The sequence below is a fragment of the Clupea harengus genome, chromosome 4 (assembly GCF_900700415.2).
Source record: "Clupea harengus chromosome 4, Ch_v2.0.2, whole genome shotgun sequence".
Classification (NCBI taxonomy): Eukaryota; Metazoa; Chordata; class Actinopteri; order Clupeiformes; family Clupeidae; genus Clupea; species Clupea harengus.
This window is the reverse complement of record NC_045155.1, coordinates 22,998,793-23,005,308: the sequence shown is the minus strand read 5'-3', so window position 1 is coordinate 23,005,308 and position 6,516 is coordinate 22,998,793. Positions and strand designations below refer to the sequence as shown.

At 40.5% G+C, this 6,516-nt stretch overlaps 1 non-coding gene across 1 annotated transcript; it reads right to left on the bottom strand.

Moving 5' to 3' along the window:
* Nucleotides 1-321: 321 nt before the first annotated feature.
* LOC116220400 lies at nt 322-396 on the bottom strand. The gene has a single exon (XR_004163640.1). It is a non-coding gene; the product is annotated as a small nucleolar RNA SNORD59 (small nucleolar RNA).
* Between the last annotated feature and the right edge of the window lie 6,120 nt (nt 397-6,516).

Genomic DNA, 6,516 nt, shown 5'->3' with positions numbered 1-6,516 from the left:
ACACCATTATCATACTGTGTCTAACAAAGCACACATTGTTATCCTCTGGATTTTGTTTTGTCATGACCACTCCGAGCATCCTTACACATTATCTTTTTGTGAGGACCAGCTATATCCAAAAGAAATCATGTGACGGCGCCGCTCACTTCCTGCCAAACCACACCTTTATTTTGCTTGGGTATAAAGTGTACATATAATAGAGAAGATTAAATCAGCAACATTTTATTTCAATCCCGATTCTTGCGTCCTCCTCAGTTCCTGCAAAGAAACACACAGGTGTAAATTAATAAGGCAGGGGTTATTTGATCAACTGGCAAACTGGCTTTTAAGGGCAGAAAAACTGGCTTCAGCAGATTCAGAAGAACAAAAGTCATACTGAAAAGTCATCACCGAAGAGTTCAACTCAAACTGCACATTACTGGGGAAATATATATCTCATGTAGGATCTTCTAGTATACCTTCATAATTTTTTTCAATGACCATAGCATAAATAATGTTTGAGAACAAGCTGACCATGATGGCATTGACCCGTCTCGTCAACAAAAAAAATCCGAAAATCAGTTAGGATAGTTGTGGTTCATCCACTGTACAGCTGAACAAGGCCAATTAACTCTGCATTCTTGTATAGCAGCAAATTCAACCTCATTTGGCAAATTTGCATTTTGAATCACCTGACACAGTGGAAGTAAGGTTGTTAGAGACTGTAGCGGATTGCCTGTGCGCATGTGCGGAGATCTTTTTTCGCAGCCACACGTGATTAGGTCAGTTCGCGGCAAATCACCAGAGGAGTCTGCAACTACGGTATATCTATATATGTCTATGGTCTGCACGGTCCTGTTTCCTCTTCAATTCCGACATGTTTGTGCGTCACTAGCGAACTGTAAGTCTGTTTTCTTGTCATAGTAGTCTGTTTCTTGTCACCCGAGATAATTCCGTACTGTAATGACGTTGTTTGGTTAGCAGCTAGTATGCTAATGTTTGTTTATATGTGGAGATGATAGTTATGTGTCTGGCTTCTACAAACGTAGTTGTGGCTAACTGTTACTGATGTTAGTGGGTATGTTAGACCTGTGTCATATATGTCACCTTACTGGTATTATTATTTGTAGCTTGAGTAATGATTCTATTCCGACCTCGAGGATGCATGTTAATGACATCATAGTAATAATTTTAAGTTACTAAAACGGACATGAATGACCTGTAGTTGGCAGTATAATTACATAGTATCCTAACCACCAACCTCTTCCTGTACGGTGGGCGTCTGTGTTCTTCTGGATGTTTGAAACAGCCTCTCCCTGGATCTTGAACTTCTCTTCATTTTGAACGAATCCTTACAAGGACTCGGGAGTAGCGAGTCCTCTCAAAGACAGAGTCGTTCATTTTCTCGTGGCCGCGCATCGGGACTGTTGCATAGGCTCAGTCAAGGAAACAGAAATTATTCATTTCCCGACTGGGTTTTCGGGTAAGAGTCTTTGGATCCTTTTTTCACGTGACCTCCATTGTTTTAGTAGGGGAAACAGTTACCTCATTCCCTTTCGCGTGACCGCTGTTTAAGAAAGACGTGAATGATATTCGTTCACAAGTCATACTGACTGGTTTTGTTATTTTCACTTTACATTTACACTTACAGTTTAGTGCAGTGTAATTGTTTGCCATGATAATAAATGACCATTTAAAATCATCCAAACTGTCATGATACATTATATTAATGCAGGAATTTCTTTTAAATTATTATCTGCTGGTTTACATGCACTAACCTACATGAGGATATGATACGTGTTTGCAGTGGACGTATTTAGGCCAGGGAATTGGCTATAAAATGTTGATAATGTTTTCATATTATTTCATATAATTTTCATTCACACAAGACACACTGTTGAGCACCCAGAAAACCCGTTTCTAGTAGGCAAACCGCAGCCAACCTGTAGCACCCTAAAGCATTCCACTACATGACCATCAGAATAAACGTGGAATCCTGCAATATTGGGGACGAAGGCTGATGTGCAATGCAAGTAAGGTAAGTGGATTGTGGATGGAATAGGCGTCACTATAGGTTTCAGATAAACTAATGATGAGAAAAATGTAATCAAAAAAATGTAATAATAATAACAAAAAATGACCACCATCCAATTTCTATTTCTGAAAACAGTCCATTTTGAGCACCCTGTTTCTCTAACATTTGGGCAAACACTGAAAATAGTCTCAAAAAGCTATAGTAATCAAGTGCACTTACAAATACTTTAGGAGTAGAGTATAGAAAGCATGCATACCTATGGACATGAACCTCTTCTTTGTGAAGACATCAAGTTGTAGAACCCTGCAATACAAAAATATGCGACATGTCTACATATCTCATTCATTATTAACTCCACACTTGGTGAAAAAATTGTTTCATGCCATAAAGCGTGACTGTTTTAGTCTCTCACCTGTAGGGTTCCTCCACTGCCCTACTTTCTCATGACAATGTGTGGGTAAATTCTAAAATCATGAATTGTACAAAGCCCTTTGGGATTGATTGTTGCTGAACAATTACAAGAAAAGTTTATGGACTTATGTGACAAAGCTGTGGCAGTTTGCTTTAATTGGTGTACCTGGTAAAGTGACCTGTAGGTGCATGTCAAGAAAATCACTGAATCAGAGAAGGATATAGAAACTTTAAGGTACAGGTACACTTTTGGTCAAATTCAAGTTGCTCCCCACAGTCCTCTAGCTGTCTGTTCAATGTGTGTCCTCAGAAGAACTCTGTTGATCTTATAGTCTTGGCCTTGCAAATGGAAAACAATCTGTGCCAGTGTGATTTGATTGGCTGTTGAGCTAAAATATCATCAACCTCTTGCCAATCACAGACTACAATAATAATGCTTGAAATTAGCAAAAATAAATATGTACTAATTTGTTTTGCAAAAGGGTAAATCCATGGTAACCTCTCTTTCTCTTTTTACTCGCAACCTCTTCCCCAGGTGTGTATCCTATTGTATGAACATACAGATAAAAGGTGCAGTACAATAACAATTCAGCAAGCATCTCTGAGAGAATTGTGAGTAAACAAACTATTTCTCTGTCAGTCACAATCAGTGGCAACTGGTGATTTATTTTTTTGGGGGGGCGGGGCACAGTTGGGCAGTGCAGTTTAAATAGCACTCCACAATGAGAAAAAAGCACACGAGAGGTTTTGAGTAGAATATATTAAAAAACAAAGATTTATTTCATGAAAACACAGTGCTCAACACTGTCCATTAACAACTCTCAACAAACTGTAAAATTGAGCAGAATGGTTTAAGAAACATTGGGTTGGGTTCCAGAGGTTTAAACATTGGGTACTAGAGGTTTAGAGTAGACTAGATTAAAAAACATTGGATACTAGAGGTTTAGAGCAGAACAAATTCAGAAACATTGTGTACAAGAAGTTTAAACAGAGTAGATTAAAAAAACACAGGGTGTAGAGGTTTAGAGCAGAATAGATTCAGAAACACTGGATGTTACTAGAGGTTTACAGCAGAATAGATTCAGAAACACAGGATGCTACTACATGTTTTCGAATGCCAATTCGGTACCCTTCGTCCAACTGCTCTGCAATACTCAAAGAGTCCAAAGAGGTTTAGCTTCAGACTGTTATTTAGATGGCTAAGGCCAGATTCACGCTTTTACATTTTTCAGTAAAGTGCTTTAGATCCCTCATTCTCGTTGTAATCCAGAGTGTTTCAGACCCAGGACTTTGGAACAAAAAGACAGGGGAAACAAAAAACCTCATTACTAACTGAACAACCAGCTAACCAACTCCGCTTAGCATAGCCTACAGGTTTGACGAGAAGCTCCGGGTGCTATTAGTGGTCTGCTGCTGAATGTTTATATCCCGACGTTCGGATCCCAAGTCTTTCACTCTCTTCTTGTCAACATCTAATCGTCGACAAAATTTTGTTTCACATAAAGATACCACAGAGTTTTCAGTCTCCGACGTCGCCATATTCACAAACCAACGTTTCTCCTAGCTATGGTGCTCTCCTATATGCTTTTGTGAGGGAATGACATGACATCACATCATCATCTCTGGTCTCTGATTCGCCGAATAGTCCAATCGCGTTGAAATAAGAAAGGATATGAAACAATGTCATTGATTAGGGCGCAAAGACATCGCGCCCCAGGATCGAACTTTCAATCTGCCAATGAGAAGCTGTCCCTGCCCAAATGGCAGTGAAAAGTTAGAGAGCTGCCATAGACTTCCATAAGGTCGGCGCCCACCCAGGGAGGAGGGGCTTTTCTCAGTACTGACGAATGGCAATATATTATGTTCGGACACATTTTAGTGGTTGTCGACAGGAGCTTACGGTCTCCCACACACATTTAACGCGTAAACACAGTACATTTCTTATTTTAATTATTTGGTATATAATGTTTTTTGACATGTCTTTTGATCATCACACAATTTTAAGTGGGGTGGCGCTATCCCACTATTGACGCACCGCCACTGGTCACAATAGATGTACAGGCAAGGTTTAGTTGGAGGCCTGCCAAAGAGAAAGCCTTTTTTATTCATGTAAATTGTTATTTACTAGTGTTAAATTCTTAAAGTTCACACATCCACCCCACCCCCCTGCTACACTCCTTTGTGTAGTCTCGGCAGGTTGACCTATGACCATGCCCACCCGAGGACCATCAGACGTGTAAATGGTGCTCAGGGACATGGAATTCCTGCCCATATTCCTTTGTCATGCTATTTTGAATTTCAAAAGCTCCTACACAGTAAAAATAGAAGTGTTAATTTAACTCCTATAGAGTTGAATTTAACTCTGCTTCAGATAACATTTGGTCCCCCTCTAAACTAGTGTTAAATTAACTCTTTGGCCAGTGTCAGATTTTCAGAGTTAAATTAACACATTTTTGTGTTAAAATTAACAATGAAATGTGTAAAAATATTTAACACTATAGGTTAGTCACACTGTTCAGAGTAATATGATGGCACTGTACAGAGTTCATTTAACTTTGGATTTTAGTTTAAAAATGCCACTTAAATGTGTAATAATATTTCTCTACAGTGATACTTATAAATCTAGATAATATGATGCTGCTGAATAACTGTACTCAAATCAACTGTCATCAAATGAAAAACACAAAATACAAGATGACAATACCAACATTTATTTTAGAGTTCTTAATCATTTTTATTCCAACATTATGAACTCATTGCCCATACTGTAGCGAAGGGAGAGCGTAGTCACACCACCCGGACTTGAACCCGGGTCTACAGGGTGCCAAACATACACTCTGACCGCAACGGCAAAGAGCCAGGCTTGATGGCATGGCAGTCAGAGCACATACTCATGTGTAGTGACGGCATATCGTCACACTGGCCTCACCTTCGGGAGGCGCACCCTTGCATTCCTCGCGCATCTACCGTACTTCTCCCATCCAGAATGCCCCACACACACGAGTGCTTCACCCAAAGGGTCTCTCACACAGGGGTCAACATACCTGGGGGTCCTTCAAACAGTTTTACAGGCGCGCCTCCGATGACCTCGCGGCTGTGTGAGGGACCCCCAGGTAGGTTGACCCCTGTGTGACGGACCGCATAGATGGGTGAACCACTTGTGTGTGGGGCGCTCTGGATGGGAGAAGTACAGTTGGTGGATGCACAAGAAATGCCTGTGTGCGTGAAGCGCAAGGGTGCGCTTCCCGAAGGTGAGTGTGACGATGTGATCGTCACTACAGATGAGTTTGTGCTCTGACTGCCATACCAATGAGCCTGGCTCTTTGGCGTTGCGGTCAGAGTGCATGTTTGGCAACCTGTAGACCCCGGTCCAAGTCCGGGTGGGGTGACCATGCTCTCCCGTGCGACACATACATACCCTAACTATAAATTACAATGATATGATATGACAATGATTTATGAAACACCTCACCAAAGAAAGCAATATGGGACAATAAACAGAGCTTTGTCATTCAATCCATAAGACATTTGTATATCCAAAGGCCTAGGATAAATCAGGTTGTCGACATGAAAAACAACAAAATCTTGCTTTGACCTTGCCACTTCATATGCATGGAAATGTTCTTGAAAAGCTACTGTAAATAAAGGCAAAGTGAGCAACAACAGTTTTTCATTTATAATCAGAACAGACTCAATCTGGTAAAACAGGAATTTCACATTCAACTTTGCCACAAATAACCATGAGTGGGCGGTAAAAAACCCCAGTCTGTTTAGCCCAGTTCACTTTAATAACCTGAATGCAACTAGGTACTTGCATTGTCGCAGAACCCCCTTTTACCATATTTAAAGACACCATTTTTCCTGGACCAATGTCTAATCCTGCCTGCACAAAGACCATGAATGACCTTGAGGTGCTTAACAAGGCCGTTTGGACTTCCATGGTCACTTTTGCAAAGAAAACACTTCATGGTTCGATCTCAAAAGTTATTCACTCAATGCAACATTCTTGCTCGCAACTCTGCAATCCTGGGAGTTTCCTTTGTTTCGCCAATGTCAATATTGTAGATGGTCGTTTGCACAAAAGTGAAAAA